The following is a 27,004-nucleotide window of genomic DNA, read 5'->3' as shown; positions in this document are numbered from 1 at the left end:
CCGATTCTGTGAGCGTGGCTTGGTGGGGGTGGGGGTACTGTGACTGGATGGGCGTGGCCAACTTTTTTTTTTTTTACTTTTAAAAGCATTTTTTCTCCAACCTCTTCGGCTGAAGAGGTTTTAGAAAAAATGCTTTTAAAGGGTTCTAACGATCCCAGCTGAGTTGCCTGATCGTTAGAACCTTTTAAACGCATTTTTTCACAACCTCTTCAGCCAAAGAGGTTGTAGAAAAAAAGCTTTTAAAAGGTTCTGACGATCCCAGCTGAGCCGCGCGATCATCAGAGGCTCTTTTTTTTTTACTTTTAAAAGCATTTTTTTCAGCTGAAGAAAAAATGCTTTTAAAAGTAAAAAAAAACAAACCTCTGATGATCACACGGCTCAGCTGGGCATGGGCAGGGCGGTGGGGGGAGGGATTTTTGCTACTGGTTCTCCAAACCACCCACCACCACCGCTACCAGATTGGGCAATCCGGTCCGAACCAGGAGCATTTCACCCCTGCGTTAAAGGAGAGAGAAAAAAGATTTTGAACTCACGGAGACATTTAACAGAGTTATTTCAATCTCTCTCTTCATTGACACTGTAAAGAAGCTCGCTTGCAAATTTCCAGATTTTTAAATTTCCTTCTCTTCTGCCAGCATTCCCACCATAACAACATTAGCAGTTATTATGGTTCAAATTTGTCAGTACCAATTCACATCTGGCCTACAGCTATATATGATGATCTTTGTACATCGTGTGCCTTTCTCCTAATAACAGCCAACGAACAAGAACTAGGAATATGCTTCTCACCACAAATCTTCTATCACTTTCACCTCAAAATTAACCTTGGGCCATATATCGTTCCATGCAAATTTATTTGTTTTAATTCCGGATATATTTGGTTAAACCAGGGATGTCCAAACTTGGCCCCTTGAAGAGTGGTGGACTTCAACTCCCAGAATTCCCCAGTCAGCAATTTGCTCATATTTATAGTTCATGCTGGCTGGGGAATTCTGGGAATTGAAGTCCACCACCCTTCAAGGAGCCAAGTTTGGACACCCCTGGATTAAATGTTTGTACAACCCCTACTTCGGATGCATGCCAGGTTTGGTATTTTATTTCCAAATTCAGAGGCTGCGATTGGCACAAATCAGGAACTCTTTTTAAGGAACGCTGTATCGTCGTTCTATAACAAAGCCTCATCCAGAAAACTCTTAGCCACATTTTAAAAAAAGAAAAAAAAACTATGCAAATATATAAAGGCATTATTACAATCAGCTAGTCATCTTTAAGTGTTTCTGAAATTAAGCACTCTCTTCTGACCAAAAGAAACGAGTGCTCTTAGATCAGTTATCAAAAGAGAAGTAATGTTATCTTTCTTGTACATAAATTATAGTGCTTCGTGAGGAGGAAAAAGACAAGTTCCTTTAATTTGATTGAGCTTATTCAGGTTTTAACAGACATGCCAACCATTACCTAAAATTATCGTAAGATAAAGATACCTGCCAAAATACACCCATCCATCTCTCTCCCCTCCCTCCCTCGCTCTTTCTCTCTCTCTCTCTTTCGCAGGGTGAACGAAAATAAACACTGCCAAGCTTTTTGTATTTTGCAGCGTTAACGCAGGAGATCCAACTACACGTGTCCGTTAGGCTTCCAGTGCTGTGGAAAACAGGCAAAACTAAACAAAAGGAATCTGTCTTTCTTGGGGAAACTAAAGAGCACATTTTTGTCAGAAATATCTCTGGTGAAAATAGAGTTACTTGCTTGGATATCTTTCCATTTCCTTGTTGACCAGCGCATAAATGCACAGCCCCCTAGTCGACTTTTCTATGCTAAGCAGGGTTGGGCTGAATAACAAAAAAACAGAGTTGGAAGGGACCTTGGAGGTCTTCTAGTCCAGCCCCCTACTCAAGCAGGAGACACTATAACAGTGATGGCAAACCTTTTCGGCAATGCGCGCACTCATCGGGGCCACAACCTGGAACAGAAGCTGCCCAGTGGCCAGGCGCATGCTGGGAAATGAACTTCCGGTTTCTGGCATGCACATGCGCACCGGTCAGGTAGTGTTCCGGTTACTGGCGCGCATGCACGTATGACAATCAGTTGGCCGGCATGCATGCGCACACAGGAAACCAGAAGACCAGCTCTTCCCATTTCCGGCATTGCAACACGCACAAAAGCTAGCTGATCGTCACGTGCACATGCACGCCAGAAGCCCAGAAAAGGTACAGGCAATGGCGCACATGCCAGGCAACATGGCTCTGCATGCCACTTCCGCTGGCTGAAGAATTCTGGAAGTTGAAGTCCACAAAATTGCCAAGGTTGGAGACCCCTGATCTAGAAGACCTCCAAGGTCCCTTCCATCTCTAGTCTAGTCTAGTCTAGTCTAGTCTAGTCTAGTCTAGTCTAGATTCCAATTTCTATTCTATTCTATTCTATTCTATTCTATTCCTTGTTCTGTTCTGTTCTGTTCTATTCTTTACTCTACTCTACTCTACTCTACTCTACTCTACTCTACTCTACTCTACTCTACTCTAAAATCTCATCCTTCAACACAGACAAACTTAAATTGAATTAAGTCTTAAAACTTTTCGGTCCACAAGGAGGACTTGGAATAGGTAGCCTATATTTAATGAAAAGTTATGATTTTAAACAGACACATGAAAGTCTTACAGTGCTATTATTCTTTTGGGGGTTTTATTGCTGTTGCGAGTTACTCAGAGTTGTGTTCTAAGATAGATGGCCATGCAAATAAACAGGGGGAAAAGCAACAGGCTATCCAAATTCTCCAAGAAAAGGAACATCTTAAAGTCTCCTAGAATTTCACCATTACAAAGAAGCAGGCTATGATCCATTCATTAGCTAAGAAAAATTGATAGAAGATGACATAGACAAAGAAAGTAGAACTTGAGGGTTGGACAGGTTGAGGGGAAAAAGAAGACAGCTCAGGAAGAAAGCAGAAGGGAAATGTGTCCAAGGAAAACCAGAATCAATAAATGAGAATATTGGTAGCTCAGGGCCGAAATGAAGATCCTTTGTGCCCTCTGGGCGGGCTTGTTTTCTTACAGACATTTCATTACCCAAACTAGGTACTGATGTTGTTACTTAGTTTGTGTAACAAAACATCTCCAAGAAAACAACCCAGTTCAAAGAGTACCAAGCCCCCACCCAGAATCCAAGAAAGTGGATTGGTAGATTGTTGTGGTCCACCAGCAGCCCGAGGAGCTGGCAGTGGAGACAGGCAGTGAGGCGGGAGGACAATGGGCAAGTCCTGGAGTCAGGGGAAGGCCCGGAGGAGGGTTCTGCATTGAAGGCAGAGATGGGACCAGGACCATCTGGGAGCTATACATGAACTCCGGACGCTGCAGAGGCAGACAGCAGGGAGGCAGAGGAACAGGAGGAGCCTGTTCCTAGTGCACGCATGCAAAGAGCTGCCAGAAGGCAAGAGCAGCTGAAGCAAAAAGGACAACTTGGGAGTAAGGCCAGAAAATGACTGGCCACTCCCATAAGGCTTAAAAGAGCAGCAACTCGGGAGTAAGGCCAGAAGATGACAGGCCACTCCCATAAGGCTTAAAAGAGCAGCTACTCGGGAGTAAGGCCAGAAGATGACTGGCCACTCCCGTAAGGCTTAAAAGAGCAGCAACTCGGGAGTAAGGCCAGAAGATGACTGGCCACTCCCATAAGGCTTAAAAGAGCAGCAACTCGGGAGTAAGGCCAGAAGATGACTGGCCACTCCCATAAGGCTTAAAAGAGCAGCAACTGCTCTTGGGCTCTTTGTAGGAAAGCAACAGTGCTACATTTGATTCTGGTCGGTGTCTTTTGTTTCTGAACTTTGTGGGGTTCTTGCCAAGAAAAGCCTTTGGCAGAGTGGCAAAGAAGACAAAGGTTTGTGATAAGGATGAAGGACTTTTTCTGAAGGACTTTGTTTTGGAATCAATTTGGACTAAGCTGAGAATGAAGCAATCCTCAGCTGTCCTAATAAAATATGTTAGTTTAGGACTGATTGTGTCTGGTAATAACTACTTGGGGCTGGGTCACAACATAGATAAATGTAGAAAGGAGAGATGGAGTCAGTTCATCTCTTAAGGAGGACTTTCAAATTGTAGGAAGAGAAGACAAACGTCCCAATAAGGCCAAGGAATACACAACGGAAAGGATCTAATATATTAGAAATTTGGGGAAGGGGTTTCAATAACCTTCCCTTTATTCAGCGTTCCAAAGATTTGGGGGAAGGGAGGTAGCCTGCTAGTAAGACTATGCATATTAACTAAGCAAGTATATCAGCTCTGAAAGACGCTCATTGTTTATCTCTGTTGACTGAAGCATCCACTCAGAAACATCTGCAGAGAAAGCTGCATTTCTTATTTGCTTTATGTGCTTATAAAACTTCTTATACCGCACACCACCAAAGGCTCTTAATCTTCACCTGGGAGCTTCTATTAATATTTCATTAGCTCAATTCCATTTGTATAAAAATTTTTTGGGGGGGAGGGTGTTGCTACAATACAAACAAAAGTCACCGGGAAATTTTATAAGAAACGGCAGATTATGACCTCGTTCAGATTTAAGATGATTTCTTCCTGTTAAGGAACCCCAGTGGCTCTTAAAGTTGTTTTTTTTTTTCCCCTTCTCTTTTCAAGGAACGATTAACCAGTGGAATGAAAGTTGTGGGTGCTCCATCGCTGGACGTTCTTGAGAAGGGATTGGACAACCATTTGTCTGGAATAGTGCAGACCAGGGGCTCCTGCTTTCATGTAGGGGTGGACTGGAAGATCTCCAAGGTCCCTTCCAACTCTTATTATACTGTTCTGTTGTTCTTTCTATGACCATATGAATCCATTCCATCAAGTCCTCTCTGTTACAGGAACTCCTGCCATGGGCAGAGGCTTGGATTAGAAGACCTCCAAGGTCCCTTCCAATGTTATTCTATATTTCATGTATCTTTTAATTCTAATTCTAAACTATCCAGTCACACTATGTATTCTATAATCTAGATCTTACTGGCTAGTTCTCACTAACCATAGTTTTCTTATCAAGAAAAGCTTCCCCCCCATGACGAACCGCTAACTCCCATCAACTTTTGCAGACAAAAGTTGGCTAAATTGACTGCTTTGATAAAAGAGGGGGTGGGGGGAAACTCAATTACTTTTATTTCTACTTGGAAACCATTTCTGGGCTTTGTGCTTGAGGTGGGGGGGGGGAAATGAAACTTTTGATTTGGGGTTTTATTGATTAGATCGGTTTGTTTATTACAGAAATGGCTAGTTTATCTTACTATTTAAAGTAAAAAGTTGAACTTTGATGTTATTATCTTATTCTACTACCCAAAAGGGAGTCAAAAATCAATGCCTTTTTCCCTTCTTCCTCACACTTTCTCCCCTCTTTCTTTCCTCTCCTCTCCTCTTTTCTCTTCTCTCCTCTCTTCTCCCTCCCTTATTTTCCCACTATTTTCTTTTTGTGTATTTTATATTATAAACTAATAATAAAAAAACGGGGCAAACATTTGTTCACTGGATATTAACTTGAGACGTTTGTCCAAAAATTTGCCCCGTTGCCCTGATTCCATCTTCAGACACCTTTGTCTGGATGAGTGAGAAGCTTCATCAATATCATCAGAAACTTGGTTTAACCAGAAATAGGCACCATTGTATTCCCAACCAATTGGAGTACTTAGCAATCTCTTTTTTATATTTTTGGTACATGTTTTCATGCAACCAAGATGATTAGGGGACTGGAAGCTAAAACATACAATGAACGGTTGCAGGAACTGGGCATGGCTAGTCTAGTGAAGAGAAGGACCAGGGGAGACAGGAGAGCAGTCTTCCAATATTTGAGGGGCTGCCACAGAGAGGAAGGGGTCAAGCTATTTTCCAAAGCACCCGAAGGTCAGATATGGAATAATGGATGGAGAATTGAACAAGGACAGATTCAACCTAGAAATAAGGAGAAATTTTCCGACAGTGAGAACAATCAACCCATGGAACGGAAGTTGCCTTCGGAAGTTGTGGGAGCTTCGTCACTGGAGGCTTTCAAGAAGAGACTGGACTGCCATCTATCAGAAATGGTATAAGGCCATGATGGCGAACCTATGGCATGCATGTCAGATGTGGCACGCATGTGCCATTGCCAGCTGCTCTTCCTGTTTCTGGTGCGCACGCAGACCAATTGGCCGGCGCGCATGTGTGCCCTGGAAACCTCAAAAGAGTAGTTGATCTGCGTGTGCAACGGAACAGGATACTCTGCACCTGTGATGGTCAATCTTTCTGGCACCAGGTGCCAAAACTGGAATGCGCGCTCGCATGCCGGAGCACCAGAAACCCAAAGATCAGCTGGCCGGTTCACATGCACGCACTGGACACTTGGTCTTTGGGTTTCCGGTATTCCAGCGCCCGCACAGATCAGCTAGCCGGCGTGTATGCGCGCACCAGAAACTCAAAAGACTAGGTGGCCAGTGCACGCATATGTCTCGGCCAGCTGGTCCTTGGGTTTCCGATACTCTGGCATGCGAGCGCGCATTCCGGTTTTGGCACTTGGTGCCAAAAAGGTTCGCCATCACAGGTGTATAGTATCTTGCTTCGGTGGGGGGTTGGACTAGATGACCTACAAGGTCCCTTCCAACTTCGGTTAATCTATGACTCTGTTACTCACGCATAAGAAATCCACATTGTTTCCACAAGCTAGGAAGCTCTGTCTTAATCTGCATTTTGGCACGTCCGAATGATAATTGAGTTTTTTCTTTTTTCTTTTTTTTGCTTGTCTTCAGCTGGCTCATTTCCCGACCACAATTGTATCGAGACCTCAAATGCAGAGTTTTAAAAATAAATCTGCTAGGATGGCTAATAAGTCTGCGGTGGATCTGCACTCCCTCACCTTACATTCCAGGCAGCCCTCAATTTAAAACAGTTCGTTTAGTGACGACGGCACTGGAAAAGTGGCTCGTGACCATCTTTCACACTTTTGACCTTTGTAGCATCCCTCCATGGTCACGTGATCAACATCAGATCCTTGGCAACCAGCATCCCGTGTGTGTGTGTGTGTGTGTGTGTGTGTGTGTGTGTGTCACACAATCCCCTTTTGCGACCTTCTGACCAAGAAGGTTGTAAAATGGGGCAAAACTCCCTTAACGAACGCCTCGCTTTAACAACAGAAATTTTGGGGCACAACTGAGGTCGTCAGTCGGAGGTCCCCTGTACTCTTCTTTGGCTTTGAGGGAAGCGGGCAAGGCCATAGAAATAACACATAACACAAAATCACACACACACACATACACACCTTTCCCCCCCCCCCCGTTCTGAATTAAGAAACCCGCCTGACAGATCACCTGCGGTTCTCACAAGACACTTAAGCCAGCTAGAGCTACCTAAATGCTTTCTTAAATCCAGCAAAAAAAGGCATTGAGCAGACAGTAAAAATTCTGAGCCGGTAATAGGGACCAAAGTGAGAAGGAAATGGAAGGTTTCCACTGAACTGGAGTCCGTGCCAAGAAGAGACCAAATCGCCAAATGGATTTGTGTGGGATTTCAGGAGACCCGACGTCAAAAAAAGACCAGAGAAAGAATGCTTTGTTTTAAGACACCCGTATTTATTTCTCAAAAATCCGCTTTCCATCAGCTTTCGTGAAGGGTTTAGAAAGAAGAAAACTGAGTCCCTCACAGAAAAATCTACTCTCTTCTGCCTCAGAAAACAAGAAGACTATGAGAATCTTGGTGCTCTTTGAGCTTGGCCTGGGCCTCGCCGTTTTAAAGATTGAGGTTATCTTATAGTCAGGCCAGGTGCAACTGACAGATTGGATGCCAAATTGTAATTTTAATATTGATTTTATCTGTTATTACTTAGTTCAAGAATTATTAAGTGGATATTCCTTCGGTGTTTTTATTTGTTCTGGTTTCTGGTCTTTGACTGTTGTAAACTTGGTTTTGGTTTGATTTGAGCTTAGTTGTCTTTTTGCAGAAATTTCATTACTTGACTAGGTATCATCATCAGGGCTGGAAGGGACTGGGGAGGAGGAGGAAGAGAAGGAGGAGGAAGAAGAGGAGGAGGAGGAGGAGGAGGAGGAGGAGGAGGAGGAGGAGGAGGAGGAGGAAGAAAAAGAAGAAGAAGAAGAAGAAGGAGGAGGAGGAGGAGGAGGAGGAGGAGGAGGAGGAGGAGGGGAAGAAGAAGAAGAAGAAGAAGAAGAAGAACGGGAAGAAGAAGAAGAGAGGAAGAAGATGATGATGAGGAGGAGGAGGACTGTGAGATCCTTGGTGCTCTTTGAGTTTAGTTGTTTTCTTGAAGACGTTTCATTACCCAACTAGGTAACATCATCAGTGCTAGATGGGAGAGGGGTTTGCTCTCTCTAAGCAAAGATAAACACCAAGATTAAATCTAGACCAACAATCAAGTAGTAAACAATACCTTAATTAAATAACTACCAACTTAGACAAACAAGCTAATAACAGTCTAATCAAGACGTCACCAAGGTCACTCTGACAATCACTGGGTTTCTTAATATATAATTAGAGAGCAAACCGCACTCCTTTCTAGCACTGATGATATTACCTAGCTGGGTAATGAAACGTCTGAAAGGAAACCACCAAACTCAGAGAGCACCAAGGACCCCACAGTTCAACCCTGAGCTACAAATATTGTCTTCTACTAAGAAAAGCCTACCTTTGAGGAAAAACCAGGAGCTTCCTGAGCCCAGGTAACAGTAACATAGTTTGAACGGACCTTGGAGGTCATCCAGTCCAACCCCTTGCTGAGTATGATACTGAGTATCAGAGTATTTGTTTTCTGCTCCCTACCCACTTTCTAATCCTCCCAGCACTCAGAAATGTGCAACCCCCTTCCAAACTTTGCTGTTGTGTCTTGCCCGCTCTCACCGCAGCCGGGGCCTTCTTATCTGCTTCCGAACCCTGAGGAATGTCCTAGGCTGAGGAGGAGGAAGCACCTCCCGGCCCCAGCCCTGGCTCCATGCCCAGGCAAACGGAGCAACTAGACCCCTCCCCCTCCCCCACAGCATGTGAGCCTGAGGGAGGTCAATAACCAACAGCTGCCGACTGGAGTGACCCTCGCTTCAGAAGAATTGATAGGCGGCGGTGTCAGAAGGAAGGGAGGGGCAGGCCTGGATAAGTGCTGAGTCATGGAGCCACACCCCATGGCCTATATAAAGGATCTGCTTTCTGGCATTCTCTGAGTCAGGCAAAGTCGAACATATCTTGCTGAAGTCACTTTCTGGTCTCCTGCCTGCCTTGAGGACTTTGCTAGGACTTTGGCAGAGCTGCAGAGGCACGCCTGATTTGGATTTCCCTGACCCGGCCGTCAGCGGAGGAGTGGGCCACGACATTTGCTTGCATTTCCCACTGGGCCACGAGAATCCTTGGATTTAAGGGACTTCTCATTTTGAGCACCTGGTGGCCACTAAGGGGCCTTTCAATTATTCTCAAAACGCAGCAGCTGTCCTCTTTTGTGAAAAGCAGGAGTTTCTTTGGGGTTTTGTGCGGGGGGGGGGGGAGTTTCTGCCCAGAGAATTTTGGCAATGGAAATTGCTTAAGAAAACAATTGCTGGGACCTAAGAATTCAGACACGAATTTAGAAACCTGGGAGGACTGGTACTGTTGTGTCTGCGCCCCCCGAGCCGGGCCTCCTGCCAGAAAGTGACCTGGAAAGTGAGGGGGAAGGGCCGTCAGGACTTACCTCGGGAGCACCGGCTTCCCTGGCTCAGCTCCAGGAGCCAGAGGCAGGCCAGGTGGAGGAGATAACGAGGCCTCCGTCCCCTGACTCTTCCCCCCCAGGCCACGCCTCCAGACCCAGCTGATGGCAATCAGGCTTGGTTGGACCCTAGGTTTTGTAGGCAGGAGAGGAGGAACAACAGAAGCTGGGGTGGGGCAGGCCTGGGAAGTGCTGTGTCATGGAGCCACACCCCACAGGATATAAAAGCAGCAAGGGCTGCTATGCCTCTTTGTAGCAGGCAAATCAACTGCTTGACTAGAGCTGAAGTACTGTTTGTTCTTGGGTGACTCATCGGCATCGAGGGAGATAACAGAGACGCTTGGCAGACGCTCACTAGTTTGCTGCCAGAGTGATAGTGCCAGCTAATTAAGCCATCACTCGGACAGAGGCGAAGGGGAACAGAACAGGTACAGGTAAAATAAACTTGGCAGGAAAGATTCCATTGAGCTCGAGGAGGGTGTTCCGATTCTTTCAAATGATGGCTTGCTCAGTTGAGAGTGAATTTATATCTGCTCCAACTTTCTCACTTTCTCTTCCTCTTTGTTTACTCAGATTACCTAAGGCTAGTTTGGAAAGGCAAATGAGAGCCTCCTGTAGCTTGTTGTCCCAAAGGTGCTTTTTTTTTCCAAAAGGCAACTGGATTTTCTGGGTTTTCTTGGAAGATGTTTCACTTCTCACCCAAGGAGCTTCTTCAGCTCTGACTGGATGGTGGGGAAGAGAAGGATTTCTAACTCCTTGCAGACAGCTGGTCATTTGCATCCTTTTGAGAGAGTCATTGAGGCTGCTTGGAGGTTTGTCTGTATCCTTGGGTCACCAGAGTAGTGCAAACGGGTGTGGAGCCTTCGTGGAACTGCTGAAGTTGTCAGGCTCCATACCCATTTGTATCACTCAGGTGAGACTGAGGACATTGCAAACCTCCAAGCGGCCTCAACGACTCTCTCAAAAGGATGCAAATGACCAGCTGTCTGCAAGAAGTATCAATCCTTCCATTTCTCATCTTCCAGTCACAGCCAAAGAAGATTCTTGGATGAGTAGAGTAGAGTAGAGTAGAGTAGAGTAGAATAGAACAGAATAGAAATAACAAGAGTTGGAAGGGACCTTGGAGGTCTTCTAGTCCAACCCCCTGCTTAGGCAGGAAACCCTACACCACTTCAGACAAATGGTTATCCAACATCTTCTTAAAAACTTCCAGTGTTGGAACATTCACAACTTCCAGAGTCAAGCTGTTCCAGTGGTTCATTGTTCTCACCGTCAAGAAATTTCTCCTTAGTTCTAGGTTGGATCTCCCCTTCATTACTTTCCATCCACTGCTCCTTCTGGCACTTTGGTACATAGTTCGAGCCCCTCGTCTTTGTGGCAGCCCATCAAATATTGGAAGACTGCTATCACACAGTCCCTAGTCTTTCTTTTCATTAGACTAAAGATAACAGGTAAAGGTTACCCTGCACATGTGTGCTAGTTATCTCTGGCTCTAGGGGGCGGTGCTCATCTCCATTTCTAAGCCGAAGAGCCAGGGCTGTGCGAAGACATCTCTGTGGTCATGTGGCTGGCATGACTAAACACCAAAGGCGCACGGAACGCTGTTACCTTCCCACCAAAGGTGTTCCCTATTTTTCTACTTGCATTTTTTACGTGCTTTCAAACTGCTAGGTTGGCAGAAGCTGGGACAAGGAACGGGAGCTCACCCCATTACGCAGCACTAGGGATTCGAACTGCTGAGCTGGCGACTTACTGATCGTCAAGCTCAGTGGCTAAGGCACGTCCTTTTCTTTAGAGTAGACATATCCAATTCCTGCAACCCTTCTTCATTCGTTTTAGCCTCCAATCCCCTAATCATTCTTGTTGCTCTTCTCTGCCCTCCTTCGAGAACCTCAACATATTATTCATATCGTGGTGACCAAAGCTGGATAGAATATTCCAAGTGTGGTTTTAACCAAGGCCTTATCAACTAACACTTCACGTGACCCTGATACTATCCCAATCCCAATTGTACCGCTGCGAGTATCTGATGAGAACCACACCCAGACATCCTGCAATTTAAGAGAAGTGAGAAAGGAAGGTTCTAGGAGCCTGGTGTTGATGTCAGCCCTACTGCCACACCCGCCTTACTACAGGTTTGCACAAAAGAGTCACCTATACTCCATCCACTACTCAAGTCAAAGTTTGCTCTTGCTTAAGGAATGAATCACACTTCGTGGCAGCCAGTAAACAAATGGGTAAACCAAGCTCACTTTCCCTAAAACCAAAGAAGCTTCCCTGAACACTAGGCAAGAGACTAGTCCACAAGATAATCATTTCTATTGGAAATACTTGATATTGGATTGCAAAAATCCAATTGCCGGACAGTTCTTGGCTTACAACTTTGCATTTAGTGACCGTTTGAAATTACAATGGCGTTGAAAAAGGGAATTGATGACCATTTTTCATATGACCGTTATAGCATCCTCCACACGATCACCGGATTTACTGAACAACTGTATTAACTAACTGAACAACCGTAGTGATTCACTTAGTAACAACCGTGGCAGAAACGGTCGTAAAATGGGACAAAACTCACAACAATGGTCTCACTTAAGAATAGAAAGGTTAGGGGGAGACGACTTCCGGTATCCAGCGGCAACGGACGTCTGGAAGGCTTCTCCTGCCTCCAGCGCCCGAATCCGGCCGCCGCCGAGGCCCTCAGGGGCCAGGTGTTCCGAAAAGGACACCTGCCGCACGGACGGCTCGCCAGGGGTCTCCCAGCCGACATACAGGACTGTGGGGACCGATGCTGGCGCGTCTAGGCTGGCGGGGTTTGGAGGCCACAGGCCGCGCCATTATTTTGGTCGTCGCCTGGGCGCTGTGCCCGTGACACCGGGCATTGGATTTATAACTGCAGCAGCCTGGTGGTGAACAGGGAACGGAGAAGAATTGAGGAGGAGAAGGAAGGGAATATCGGTAACGTGGTGGAGTGCTCCGGTGCGGGGGTTTTCTCCCCTGCGGTTGGAAGGAGCACGAGTTATTCTGGAGAGAGGAGAACTTAAAATAAGAAGATTACCGGTTTTGTGGAGCTCTGGAGAGAAGAGGTGATGGAGAAATTTAGGAGGGAAGGTTTGAGGCCCCTCCTTCTGGGGAACAGTGGTGGCGCCCAGCTTCCGCCTTCACTATGAGAATTTTGATGACATCACTTCCCTTGACTTCCTGGTTGACTAACTGTACTCTGGACTCGTTGCTCCTGTGAGTGCCCCTGGTGGATCCGGAGGAAATTACAAGGATACTGTGCCTGCCTGAGGATTTTGTATTTTTTTTCCTTAATGGCAAAAGGTCAGAGACCAACTGCTGGAGAGATGGAGAGAATTTTGGAAAAGTTATCTAATATGGACAAGAAATTGATGAAATAAGAGCAGAAATTGTGACTATCCAAAAGGATTTAAAGGATACTCAACAAGTTTCAGCAGAAAACAAGCAGAAAGTGGAAGGTTTGAGGGTGAGATGCGGGCAGTGCAGAAAAGAGAGGAGACGACAGGCAATGCTGTGCTTGGACTACAGATGGATAAAATGTCTTATTTCCTTAGGTTTCAAAATTTGGAAGAAGTGGACCAAGAAGACTTGAGAGATGTTGTGACTAAATTGTTGGGAGAATTTCTTGGGAGAGGTGTTGATTTCATGAATTGGGATGTGGATCGAGTTTATAGAGTTAATTGCAATATGCACGCATGCAGTTCCCAGAGAGGTTCATGTCAAATTTGTGAGAAGAGAGACGAGAGATGAAATTCTTAGAAAACATAGGAGTGGGGCACTGATTTACAGGGGCAGGGAGATAGCCATTCTGAGGCAGATTCCCAGACAGGTACGTGAAAAAAGAAAGAAATATTATTTTTTGTCAAGCAAATTGTACCAGAAGGGAGTGGGCTTCAGATGGCTGATGCCAGAGGGATTGATGATTTTCCGGGAGGGCATTACGAAAAAATCAGTACAATTATGGAGGCTACGGCCTATGTGGAGGAACACAAAGCCCTCCTGGAATCAGATGACCCAGGAATTGAAGAAGGGGAGGTTATAGATCATGGGGAGGAAGCGGCTGCCGCTGTTGCGGCCCTGGAGTTGGGCCAGGCTGAACCCAGAGTTCTGAGATCCAAAACTAGGAAGTGATAAAGATATTTGGGATTGTGTTGGTTTTCCTTACTCTCTTTTGTACGATATTCTGTTTATTCTTGACTCTTCTTTATTACGTATTTAAAATTTGTAAACTTAGCTACTTCGTGTCACCTGCTTGCCATATGGCTGTTGTATGTGTTAAAAAATTTGAGTAAAATTCTTATTTTAGATAAGAAAAATGAAAATTTACCATACCTGAAATGTATTTGTATAAACCTTTTTTTGACTAATAAAAACTTTTTGAATATAAAGAATAGAAAGGTTAGGGCTCAACTGTAGTCGTAAGTCAAGGACCTTAAAAAAAATGCAATTGTGAACGCTACTCAGTTTAGTTTGGGGGATTATTTAGAAAAGGCTCCAAGTTCTCCCAGGCCAACATTTTTGTTGCTAATTGAGACATCTATTAAGTGAGTTTTGCCAGAGTTTATCACTTTTCTTGCCACATTGGTTAAGAGTTAGACTTTAAGGTGTCTCTAAGACCCTTGGTAAGTGCCAGCCTCTATTAGAATCCAAAACTTTGCTCCAAACTCTCAACTAAAAAGTACATTAGCACGTGAATTAGGCAATTCCAATTAATAATTTTAAAAAAAAAACCTACCGTAGTTCACCCAAAATAACTTTTCAAACACACTTGAAAAGGCAAGTCATATTTTAAGAATCACGGAAAATCCATCTAGATACCTAGGAAACTATGATGCTACTGATCACATGCTAGAAACCAACATTTTCCTGGATGAATTTGCAGGAGCTCCCATTTGAACAAACAAAAGGGATAAGCAGTTCAACCTGAAGATGATTTTACAGTGAAATTGCAAGAAAAAGTGGTGGAATTCAATTTTTTTTATTACCGGTTCTGTGGACGTGGCTTGGTGGGCGTGGCAGGGGAAGGACATTGCAAAATCTCCATTCCCTCCCTACTCTGGGGCTAGCCAAAGGTGGTATTTGCCGGTTCTCTGAACTACTCAAAATTTCCGCTACCGGTTCTCCAGAACCTGTCAGAACCTGCTGAAATTCACCCGTTTCCCACCACTTACGTAGTTTAGCACAGATATCCAGGCTCGGTTGGTGTAGTAAAACATAAACCATGATCCATAAAGCAGAGAAGTGGGTTTTCCCTGCCAGGGTAAGCCAAAACTAAGCAAACCATGTTATGACTTGACGCAGGAGTGAAATGGGACAGTCTACTGGCCACATATGACTTTCCAAACTTTTGGTTGGGCAACTTAGAGTTATCCCAAAGTCCATGAGGTCACAACCAGTGGCTTTTTTTCAGTTTGGAGGGTAAAAGTAAAGGTTCCCCCACACATACGTGCTAGTCGTTCCTGACTCTAGGGGGCGGTGTTCATCTCCGTTTCAAAGCCCAAGAGCCAGCGCTGTCTGAAGACGTCTCCGTGGTCATGTGGCCAGCATGAGTAAATGTCGAAGACACACAGAACGCTGTTACCTGCCCACCAAAGGTGGTCTCTATTTTTCTACTCGCATTTTTCACGTGCTTTCGAACTGCTAGGTTGGCAGAAGCTGGGACAAGTAACGGGAGCTTACCCCATTACGCCGCACTAGGGATTCGAACCGCTGAACTGCCGACCTTTCGATCGACAAGCTCAGCATCTTATGAAAGGCTAAAATGCTAATGGGCTTAAGAACTGGGATGGTAGGTCTTCCAGATACTCCCAGGATCATCATATTCTTCACAAATTTGAAGGTTCTCCAGAACTGGGATTCTGGTCTTGTCCACCTAAAAGAACTTGGTGCAAACTTTGGTGTGGCCCTCAAAACAGATCCTGGTTCTGCACCTGGAGACTTAGTGGACAATCACTTGAAGATGAGCCAACAATATGCGGCAGCCGCCAAAAAAGCGAATACAATCCTTGTATAAACAGAGGCATAGAATCAAGATCACATGAAGTATTAGTACCGCTTTATAAATCCTTAGTAAGGCCCCACCTGGAATACTCCAACCAATTTTGGTCACCATACTACAAAAAAGATTTTGAGACTTTGGAAAAAGTTCAAAGAAGAGCAACTAAGAGGATCAAACACCTGGAGACCAAAACATTATGAAGAAGGGCTGCAGGTTTTGGGTCTGGCTAGTCTAGAGAAAAGAAGAATTAGGGGTGACCTGATAGCAGTCTTCCAGTATTTGAGGGGCTGCCACAAAGAAGAGGGGGGGTCGAATTATTCTCCAAAGCACCGAAGCGCAGGACATGAAACAATGGTTGGAAACTGATCAAGGAGAGAAGCAACCTGGAATTAAGGAGAAACTTCCTAAACGTGAGGACAATTAACCAGTGGAACATCTTGCCTCCAGAAATTGGTGCTCCATCACTGGAGGTTTTTAAGAAGAGTCTAGACAGTCACTTATTTGAAATGGTATCGGTTCTCCTGCTTGAGCAGGGGGCTGGACTAGAAGACCTCCAAGGTTGTCGTATCCCACTCCTCCGCTGACGGCCGGGTCAGGGAAATCCGAATCAGGCGTGCCTCTGCAGCTCTGCCAAAGTCCTAGCAAAGTCCTCAGGGCAGGCAGGAGACCAGAAAGTGACTTCAGCAAGATATGTTTAGACTTTGCCTGACTCAGAGAATGCCAGAAAGCAGGTCCTTTATATAGGCCATGGGGTGTGGCTCCATGACTCAGCACTTATCCAGGCCTGCCCCTCCCTTCCTTCTGTTGCCTCCGTTTATCAAGTCTTCTGCCGCGCGGGTCACTCCAGTCTGCAGCTGTTGGCAATTGACCTCCCTCAGGCTCACATGCTGTGGAGGAGGGGGAGGGGTCTAGTTGCTCCGTTTGCCTGGGCATGGAGCCAGAGCTGGGGGCTGGAGATACTTCCTCCTCTTCAGCCTGTCTGGGCATGGAGCCAGGGCTGGGGCCAGGAGGCATACTAGGACATTCCTCCATGTTCGGAAGCAGATAAGAAGGCCCCGGCTGTGGTGAGATCGGACGAGACACAACAAAGGTCCCTTACAGCTCATTCATTCTATTCTAAACCTGTATCTTCAGCCCAGCCATTTCTGAATCAAATATGAAACCTTCCTAAGATATTACCTCTCCTTATTCCAGAGTACAGATAGTCTTCATCTTACAACAGTTCATTTAATGACCGTTTAAAATTACAACAGCATTGAGAAAAAGTGACTTGTGGCCGTTTTTCACACTTCTGACCATTTCAGCCTCCCCTTGGTTGTGCAATCAAAATTCAGAAGCTTGGCAACTGACTCATATTTATGATGGTCGCAATGTCCCGTGATTCCCCTTTTGCTACCTTCTGACAAAGTTAAACTACAGTGTTACTAACTTAACAACTGCAGGGATTCAGGGAACTATAACAACTGCAGGGAACTATGGCAAAAAAAGGTCGTAAAACGGAGCAAAACTCACTCAAACAATTCAGCAACAGAAAGGAGAGAATGTTTTCAGCTCAGGGTTAAATGGTTAGGGTCCTTGGGGGTCTTTGAGGTTGCTTGTTTTCTTGCAGACATCTCATGACCCAACTAGGTAACATCATCAGTGCCAGAACCTTGTGCTTAGAAAAATACCAATAGAATTCATAGAAACGATTACGCTTCTCCATCCGTAGACCCTTCCATGCCTTTGGATTGGCACACCACAATGTTAGTATTTGTTTTTATTCCGATATTTACTTCCTAACGAGTAAGCTGTGTTTAATTTCACTCAATTATAATACATCCTTTATCGCCAAGGCTGCCACAGCATTGTTCCAAAGCAACTCTTTCACAAAGGATGCCACTAATTATAACTATTAATCTTTCCCTCTCCCCTCCCTGCAGCATCCTTAATCCTACTCAAAGTTTAGGGGGCCACAAATACTATCAAACTTTGAACCATCCTTCTGAGTTCTTTTTTTTTCCCCGGAAAGCTAAAATTCTGTTTCTCAAGAACAGCAAGCCCATCTTTGGATTCCAAAACCATTTTTTAAAGAAACTTTGCCTTTGTTTTTAAAGAGAAATCCAGATTTGAGAGGCAAAGTGTAAAACCCTGCAGAGCTTTAAAAGAAAGAGAGAGAGAGAGAGAGGAAACACAGAGAGAGAGACAGAGAGAAAGAGACAGAGAGAGAGACAGAGAGACAGACACACAGAGACAGAGAGAGAGACACAGAGACACAGAGAGACACACAGAGAGAGAGAGAGACACAGAGAGAGAGAGAGACAGAGAGAAAGAGAGAGAAAGAGAGAGACAGAGAAAAAAAGACAGACAGACACACACACACACAGAGAGAGACAGAGACACACACAGAGAGAGAGAGATAGTGAGACAGAGATAGAGACAGAGAGAAAAAGAGAGAAAATCTAAGTCAACTTCTACATTTCAAGTCCCTTAATGATCTATATCACAACCAGGGTTGAAAAGCAACACCTTAAAAGCTCTATTAATGGCAGAAGATTCCCCAGAAAACTTTCTGAAAGCTACCTCTTGAAAATATATCAATTATTCTCCATACACACAGGCAGAAATTTTTTGAAAGCTACCTCTTGAAAATGGATTCGTTTACTCTCAACCTACACACAGGTAGTCCTCGACCAACGACCAAAATTTCTGTTGTCCAGCAAGACACTTAAGTGAGCTCTGCCCCAATTTACAATCTTTCCCGCCACGCCTGTTTAACAGAATTAGTTAATTTCAGTTGGAAAGTTAGTAACACGGTGGTGAAGTCAATCTTAAATATGGATTTTGCTTTGTTGGAAGGTCACAAAAGGGGATTGCGTGACCCCGGGACACTGCAACCGTCATAAATATGAGTCGGTTTCCAAGTGTCCAAATTTTGACCACGGAGAGAGGGATCCTGCAATGGTTGTAATAGTGAAAAACAGTTGTGAAGTCACTTTTTCGTGCCATTGTAACTTTCAACGATTCCTAAATCAGGGGTCTCCAACCTTGGCAACTTCAAGACTTGTGGACTTCAACTCCCAGAATTCCTCAGCCAGATCCCTGCCCTAAATGAACTGTTGTTAAGTGGGGGTGGGGGCTACCTGTGTACCAATGATTTTGCAAGCGACAAAATCTTCCAGTGTCGCTATTCCGATTTTCAATATCGCTCTTAAGTCTTCTGAAGAGACCTGCATTTTTGCAAGCCTGCTTTTAAAAATTAGCTACTAGCACCGCCTTTTCTCTTACTCTTTGTGTAGTATCCTTTCACAGTCCCCAAAATGAGGGAGAAGAGAGCTTCAGCCAAGTCCATGGAACCACCCACGTGTTCCATTGCAAGCTCTTGCTTTCAATGAGCCTTTTGTTTGACGGCTGGTAGGTTCAGCATCGTCAAGTTGAACATGAAAAAAAGGCCATCCCTGATCCTCCTTGGCTTCCATAAATCTGAATCGGGCCCTAACAGATCAATCCTAACAGAATTAACAAATAATAATAATAATAATAATAATAATAATAATAATAATAATAATAATAATAATAATAATAATAATAATAATAATAATACAATGCACTTGTGAGCATTACTCGGTTCAGTTTTTGGGGATTATGTCGAAAAGGCTCCAAATTCTCCCAGATTATAAAATCGGCAACAGGTCATCTTGTAGACAAGTAAATTAACAGATTAACCGAGTTGGAAGGGACCTTGTAGGTCATCTAGTCCAACCCCCCCAACCGAGCAGGAGACCATACACCATTTCTGACAGATGGCAGTCCAGTCTCTTCTTGAAAGCCTCCAGTGATGAAGCTCCCACAACTTCCAGAGCAATTTCTATTCCAAGGGTTGATTGTTTTCACCATCAGACAATTTCTCCTTATTTCCAGGTTGAATCTCTCCTTGCTCAGTTTCTATCCATTATTCCTTGCCTCCTGCCTTCAGGTGCTTTGGAGAATAGCTTGACCGCCTCGTCTCTGTGGCAGCCCCTCAAATATTGGAAGACTGGTCTCCTGTCTCCCCTGGTCCTTCTCTTCACTAGACTAGCCAGGCCCAGTTCCTGCAACCGTTTGTCATATGTTTTAACCTCCAGTCCCCTATCCTAAGAAAGGCTGGTGTTGAAGAGAAGGCCACTTGGAGGAAGAGAGAGAGAGAAGTTGAAGTAAGGACCAGCATTGCAAGATGGAACTTCCAATTTGCAAAAACACCACTATGGCAGAAGAAGTTTGCAAATGGACTCTTTCTTCCAAGCGCTTTGCCATACATAGTTATTTCTCACGCCTCGTGACCGTGGTAGCATCCCGGCGGCCACGTGATCCAAATCCAGAGGCTTGGCAACCAGTTCATATTTTACGACGGTTCGCCATATCCCAGGATTCCCCGTTTTGCAACCTTCGACGGGAAAACTGGATTCACTTTAACGACCGTGTTACTAACTGAACAACGGCAGGGCTTGCCCCAAGAACGGCACAGCGAGAAAGGGTTGTAAAACGGGGAGAAACTCACTTAGTAACAGCGATTCTGGCTCGACAGCAGTCGTAAGTCCAGGACTCCCTGTGGATGAGCCCAGATTTGGAATTGCACTTGGGAGCTTCTGTCCTTCCAGTCGCTCCTTTTACCAAGCCTACAAGGTTTATCAGGGGGTCCTTTAAGAAATGACACAACTGTCTTGATAACCAGATGCAGCTTCTTTCCCCTAACTCAAAAAATAAATAAATAGGGAAAGGGGCGGCCTTTTCATCATTACAGCCTTTTCTTTCCATAAAACGCTGGACTTTTTAAAAACTGGTTAGACCTTGTTGTGTGGTCTGTCGGTGGAACCAGGCCTTTTTTTGCAGACGTCCCTGTGAAAATTTTTACAAGCCTGCATTCCCTTACTGCCCTCCCCTAAGCCAAGATCTGAGTTCGGCTAATAATTCATTACAACCCGCCAGCTTCAATTCCAGGCCATGGGGGCCCCCAATATCGTTTCTATCTGGTTGGGTGAGAAAAAGACCGCATTTTTTTGCAGATGGACAAAGGCCAGGAAAACCCATATAATCTAATCCAGCGATTGAGTGGCTGCGCAACCCAGTTCTCACCACCACCACTTGAACCCTGGCTCTGGCTCTGGCTCTGACCCTTTTAGAGGCTACTATACCCAAGGGAAGCCCACCCATTCCTGCCCTAATCTCTTGCAAACCCCCTTCCCCTAATGCTAGCATATAATCATCATTCCCATCGTTAACCTTCTTTCCAGCTTCGAAAGCCCAAGAGCCCATATTGCAAATCCAAGCATCCCTCTGTCCCGCCCCCCCCATACACACACACGTACCCTGCCCCCCCCCTTTCTCATCATCCATCCAAGGCAGCCTTTGGCCCTTTCAGAGGAGGGTCTCTCAGTCCCACCGGGGGCTTTGCCGAAAGCTTATTCAAGGTTTCTTTTTCAGTGGCTTATTCAAGGTTTCTTTTTCTTTCTTTTTTTTTTTTAAAAAAAGCCATTTCATCTTCCCACCCCCCTCTCCTCCTCCCCCCCCCACAAAAAAAAGAAAGCTCGGTCCATTCGTAGGCATTCATGTGCCTTTTCAATCCTGTCCCTGCTTTCTTACTGTCTCTTAGAAACCTTTCAGAGGGCATTTGTTCAACCTGCCAAGTTAAATCCTTCACTCTCGTGTCAAGGGGGAGGCGGGCAGAGAAAGGAGGCGAGGGGGGGGAGGAGAGAGAGGGAGAGACAGAGACGGAGAAAGAGAGAGACCAGACCGAGAAAGAGAGAATGAGAGAGAGAGAGACAGAGAAAGAGAGAGACCGAGAAAGAGAGAATGAGAGAGACAGAGACAGAAAGAGAGACAGAGAGAGAAAGAGAGAGAGTGGGGGAGAGAGAGAGAAGGAGGGAGGGAGGAAGAGGTTGCTACAAACACCCAGCGTCACATTACAGCCAATTCTTCTGGCCCCCAGAACATCCTTTAAGTTAAAGAGATCAGATCAGCAATTCCAGTTTTGTCTGTCTCTCTCTCTCTCTCTCTCTCCCGCGCCCCCCCCCATATGTTTGTAGGAAACATGTGCACATAACCCCAAACACGCACAACTCCCAGTGATGATGTGGGAGGTGGGGAGACCCCAGATTTCGAACCCTCTCTCTCTGTGTGAACGCAAGGGCCAAGTCAAACGTCCTATACTATACCCGGTGGGCCACTGCTGAGCTTCACAGCTCCCTGCCCCCCCCCCCTCGTTTCTTAGGCCCATGTTTAATTGCAGCTTCTAATGAAAGAGGAAGGGTCTTTTGGAAGAGGGAGGGGAGAAAGTCCGAAGCGGAAGCCTTCCCTCCTTCCCAGTGCCTCCAGGCAAGACCACCACGTCCCCCCCGCCAAAAAAAGTTTGCAGGACAGAAGTAAAAAAAAAAAAAGAAAGAAAGAAATATTGGGATTCTGCGTTCCCGCCCCCCCTCCTCTCCCCTTCCCCTTTCCGCCGCCCCCTCCCCTCCCCTCCCCTCCTTCTGTTTTCTAAATCAGCCTCCGAGACTTTCTCCCGGGTTAAGGCAAGGAACTCCAGGCTCCTCTTTGAAACTGCTGGCGTTGCTGGATCGTTGCGTGCCTTCTGCTTTTTTAAATTTTTTAAATTTTTACCGGCTAGCGTTTCAGCCAGAGGGGGGGTGGGGGTGGGAAGAGACCCTCCCCACACACCCCAATTTTTGGAAGGCAGGCGCGCACGCACAAAAACACACACATGCTTTCTCTGCGCTCCCCGCTTCTCCTGGCCTTTCCTGGACAGATGTAGGGAGGGAAGGGGGGCGGCTATTCCAAGCCCACCGCCCGCGCCGACCCCCCACCCCATCCCTCCAGCCTAGCTAAGAGGCCTCAATTCCCAAGCCCGCGAGCGGAGGAGGGCGAGCGATTCTTCCTCCCCCCACCACCACCGGCTCCTTCTTTCCTCCCCTCCCTCCCCCACCCCCACCCCCAAAGCCGCTCGCACATCTCTTTCCACGCGGGCGTCAAACTCTTCCACCCTCCGCTGCCACCGATCCAGAAAAGGCGTCGCTTTTTAAGGAAAGGCGCTTTGGCCGGAGTGGAAAGCCGGGTCAGGAGACACGGGGAGGGGGCGCGCGAAATGGGGATGGAAGGGAGAGAGAGAGAGAGAGAGAGCCAGGAAAAGCAAAAAAAAAATAAAAAAATAAGGGGGGGGGAAAGAAACACTCCTGCAACCCCCCCTCCCGCCAGCTAAACCAGCAGCTTATTTTTAAACCTTTGTTTTTGTTGTGTGTGTGTGTGTGTATTTGTGTGTTTTTTTTTTTTTTTTAAATGCCACAACCGAGCCTGCTCCGGTTTGGCTTCCCTTGCCGAGGCAACATTGTTGCGGCTTCTCCAAAACTTCAGATGCAGAAACACAACATACACACACACAAAAGAAAACACCTCTCGCGGATCCATCAATATTGAACGCCGGTTTATTCTTTCCTTTTCTCTTTTTTTCTTTTTTTTTCTTTTTCCTTGCACGCTTCCGCTCAACCCCGTGGGGATTTTATTTATTTATACATATATATAAATTCATATTAATCAATTTAAATTTTATAATATATAATATATTATAAACACCCGGTTTAATATATATATTAAAACACCCGGTTTAATATATATATTAAAACACCCGGTTCTCTTTCCCGGGCGCTCTTCTCCCATCCCAACCCCTTGGCGACCGCGGGGAAACAAACACAACCACCACAAGCAACTTATTTAATCTCGCAGGCCAATTAATTAAGCGCATCCCCCCCCCTCTTTCTCCCCCCTCCCCCCAGGGAGCTCCCAGGCTTCCACACACGCCCCCCACCCAGCGCCCAACGATCCCCGAATAAGCACCCCGGCCCCTTTAAGAAGTCTTCCCACTCTTCTGCTTGGCAAGACACACTCGCCGGAGGAGCCCCCGGTTTTTGCAAGCTGGCCACCCAACCCCATCGCTCGGCCAGCTCCATCCAACCCTGCCTGCCTGTTCTCCGCTCCCCCGGACCTTTTCCATTGTTTCTGCAAGCCCCCACCCACCCACCCCCCAGCCGGAGGGGGAACCCCTTCCCCGCTCTCCAACGCAAGGAGCACCGGGGCGACCGGAGACCGCGGGAACCAGCAAGACGCCAACAACTTACCTAGGGTTCGGCGCTGGAGAAGCCGAGCAGCTGGGGCGGCCGGCGGGCAAAACGCATAGGGAAGCCGGCGGGAAGCAAAGGAAGCATCCAAAAGGCCAAAAGGAGAAGCGGCATGGAAAAGAAATGGGGGACAAAAAAAAAAAAAAGAAAAACCCTCCAATACTGTCGTTTTCCACCAGCCTCCCTCCCTCTTCTTTATTTTCCCCCCTCGCCCTGCGGATTGCAGGTCGCGGTCCGGCGGCTCGGGGGAAGGTGAAGTTTTGTGTGTGTGTGTGTCTTTCTCTCTCTCCTCTCGCTCTCTCTGTGTCTGTCTGTCTTCTCAATCGCGCTTATTCCCTTGCTTTTTCCGGGGGAGAGGTGCGAGGGGGGCGGCGGCGAAGAGAGGAAAATAATAATAAAAAAATATATAAAATAAAAACAAACAGGATTTTTATATTAAAAAAAACAACCACCACCAACCCCCCCCCTCAAACCTTCAACCCAGCCAAAAAAGGGGGAGGAAGAGGGGGTAAAAAAAAAAAAGAGCACCGCGTTAGTAGAAAGAATAAAAGTGAATCAACTCGCGGAGAGAAGCCCAGCAAGTTGAAGTGTCAAATTACATGGGCTATTTTATTACCAAAGGGCCCCGCGCTTCTGGCGGTTGGCAAAATCTGTCCCAGATTCCTATCTGAAAGGGAGCTTGGAGTAGACGCCTTCCGCTGGCTGGGTGGCTGGCTCCTCCCCTTCTTCTCCTCCTCCGCCGCCGCCGCCGCCCCCCTCCCCAAGCTCCCTTCGCTTCCACTCCACCTTCTGACCATCGAAAGTTACAATCCTGAAAAGCCAAGTTGAACAACGCAAATAATTGTCTTTCGATCCCTTCCTCCCCCACCTCTCTCTCTCCTCCCCACCCTCCTCTCCTCCCCTTCTTCTTCTTCTCCTCCTCCTCCCCTCGCATCAAAGGGAGAACTTCCTGTCTGGGGAAGCCAGCTGAATGGCAACCGGCCCCGCTGATTGATAAAAAGGAAAAAAATTAACCAAGGGGAGGGAGGAAGAGAGAGAGAGAGAGAGGGAGAGAGAGGAGAGAAAGGAAGGAGAGAGAGAAAGAAAGGAGAGAGGGAGAGAAAGGGAAGGAGAGAGGGAGAGAGAGAGAGAGAGGGAAGGGGAGGAAAAAAGGGGGATCCCCACCCCCCGCGAAGCCTTTGCCACTTTCTTCGCCGTTCTCCGCAGGGGGAAACCCTCCCTCCCCCCACTTTTTTGTCACACACTCACGGCTCGTTCGCGTGCAAAACCAGCTGCCTTCCGCTTTGCACACTTATTGTTTGGCGTTCGGGGGAAGAACGCGGAGCTCCGGGAAAGGTTTTTTTTTTTTCGGAAACGGGTTTTTTTTTTCCTACGAGGATGGACCGATGGCCCCTCCACCCCCCACCCTTCCGCCCTCCTAGACAGACAGACCGACCCCTGCTCGGGTCCCTCGAGCGCAGCCCGATCCCGGCTTCCTCTGCGGGATCGCGCGCAACCCCAGACGCTGCCCGATGGGGTGGGATGCGATTTCGTGGGAGGGTGGGGGTGGGGGGTTTGTTTGCTCCCCAGGTGAGCGGCGTGGAACCCCCGCCCCTCCCCACAAGCAACTTATTTAATCTCGCAGGCCAATTAATTAAGCGCATCCCCCTCTTTCTCCCCTCCCCAGGGAGCTCCCAGGCTTCCACACACGCCCCCACCCAGCGCCCAACGATCCCCGAATAAGCACCCGGCCCTTTAAGAAGTCTTCCCACTCTTCTGCTTGGCAAGACACACTCGCCGGAGGAGCCCCCGGTTTTTGCAAGCTGGCCACCCAACCCCATCGCTCGGCCAGCTCCATCCAACCCTGCCTGCCTGTTCTCCGCTCCCCCGGACCTTTTCCATTGTTTCTGCAAGCCCCCCACCCACCCACCCCCAGCCGGAGGGGAACCCTTCCCGCTCTCCAACGCAAGGAGCACCGGGGCGACCGGAGACCGCGGGAACCAGCAAGACGCCAACAACTTACCTAGGGTTCGGCGCTGGAGAAGCCGAGCAGCTGGGGCGGCCGGCGGGCAAAACGCATAGGGAAGCCGGCGGGAAGCAAAGGAAGCATCCAAAAGGCCAAAAGGAGAAGCGGCATGGAAAAGAAATGGGGGACAAAAAAAAAAAAAGAAAAACCCTCCAATACTGTCGTTTTCCACCAGCCTCCCTCCCTCTTCTTTATTTTCCCCCCTCGCCCTGCGGATTGCAGGTCGCGGTCCGGCGGCTCGGGGGAAGGTGAAGTTTTGTGTGTGTGTGTCTTTCTCTCTCTCTCTCTCTCTCTCTCTCTCTCTCTGTGCCTGCCTGTCTTCTCAATCGCGCTTATTCCCTTGCTTTTTCCGGGGGAGAGGTGCGAGGGGGGCGGCGGCGAAGAGAGGAAAATAATAATAAAAAAATATATAAAATAAAAACAAACAGGATTTTTATATTAAAAAAAACAACAACCACCAACCCCCCCCCCTCAAACCTTCAACCCAGCCAAAAAAGGGGGAGGAAGAGGGGGTAAAAAAAAAAAAAAAAGAGCACCGCGTTAGTAGAAAGAATAAAAGTGAATCAACTCGCGGAGAGAAGCCCAGCAAGTTGAAGTGTCAAATTACATGGGCTATTTTATTACCAAAGGGCCCCGCGCTTCTGGCGGTTGGCAAAATCTGTCCCAGATTCCTATCTGAAAGGGAGCTTGGAGTAGACGCCTTCCGCTGGCTGGGTGGCTGGCTCCCTCCCCCCCCCTTCTTCTCCTCCTCCGCCGCTGCCGCCGCCCCCCTCCCCAAGCTCCCTTCGCTTCCACTCCACCTTCTGACCATCGAAAGTTACAATCCTGAAAAGCCAAGTTGAACAACGCAAATAATTGTCTTTCGATCCCTTCCTCCCCCCCACACCTCTCTCTCTCTCCCTCCCACCCTCCCTCTCCTCCCCCTTCTTCTTCTTCTCCTCCTCCTCCTCCCCCCCCTCGCATCAAAGGGGAGAACTTCCTGTCTGGGGGAAGCCAGCTGAATGGCAACCGGCCCCGCTGATTGATAAAAAAGGAAAAAAAATTAACCAAGGGGGGGAGGGAGGGAAGAGAGAGAGAGAGAAAGGGAGAGAGAGGGGGAGAGAAAGGGAAGGAGAGAGAGAAAGAAAGGGAGAGAGGGGGGGAGAGAAAGGGAAGGAGAGAGGGAGAGAGAGAGAGAGAGGGAAGGGG

General features: G+C 47.0%; 1 protein-coding gene across 6 annotated transcripts in view; it reads right to left on the bottom strand.

The window, feature by feature from the left end:
* ZMIZ1 (zinc finger MIZ-type containing 1) overlaps positions 1-24,442 on the bottom strand; it is a 558,395-nt gene extending 533,953 nt beyond the window's left edge. For 2 of the 6 annotated variants that reach the window (XM_058188358.1, XM_058188359.1), the window contains exon 1: positions 23,812-24,383. The gene's annotated coding sequence lies outside the window, so the exon portion shown is untranslated. Of the gene's footprint in view, positions 1-23,811; positions 24,385-24,427 lie in introns of those variants that run through there. The other 4 variants (XM_058188354.1, XM_058188357.1, XM_058188355.1 and 1 more) reach the window with 3 other exon arrangements.
* Between the last annotated feature and the right edge of the window lie 2,562 nt (positions 24,443-27,004).

The sequence above is a fragment of the Ahaetulla prasina genome, chromosome 6 (assembly GCF_028640845.1).
Source record: "Ahaetulla prasina isolate Xishuangbanna chromosome 6, ASM2864084v1, whole genome shotgun sequence".
Lineage (NCBI taxonomy): Eukaryota > Metazoa > Chordata > Lepidosauria > Squamata > Colubridae > Ahaetulla > Ahaetulla prasina.
This window is presented reverse-complemented; position numbering and strand designations above follow the sequence as displayed.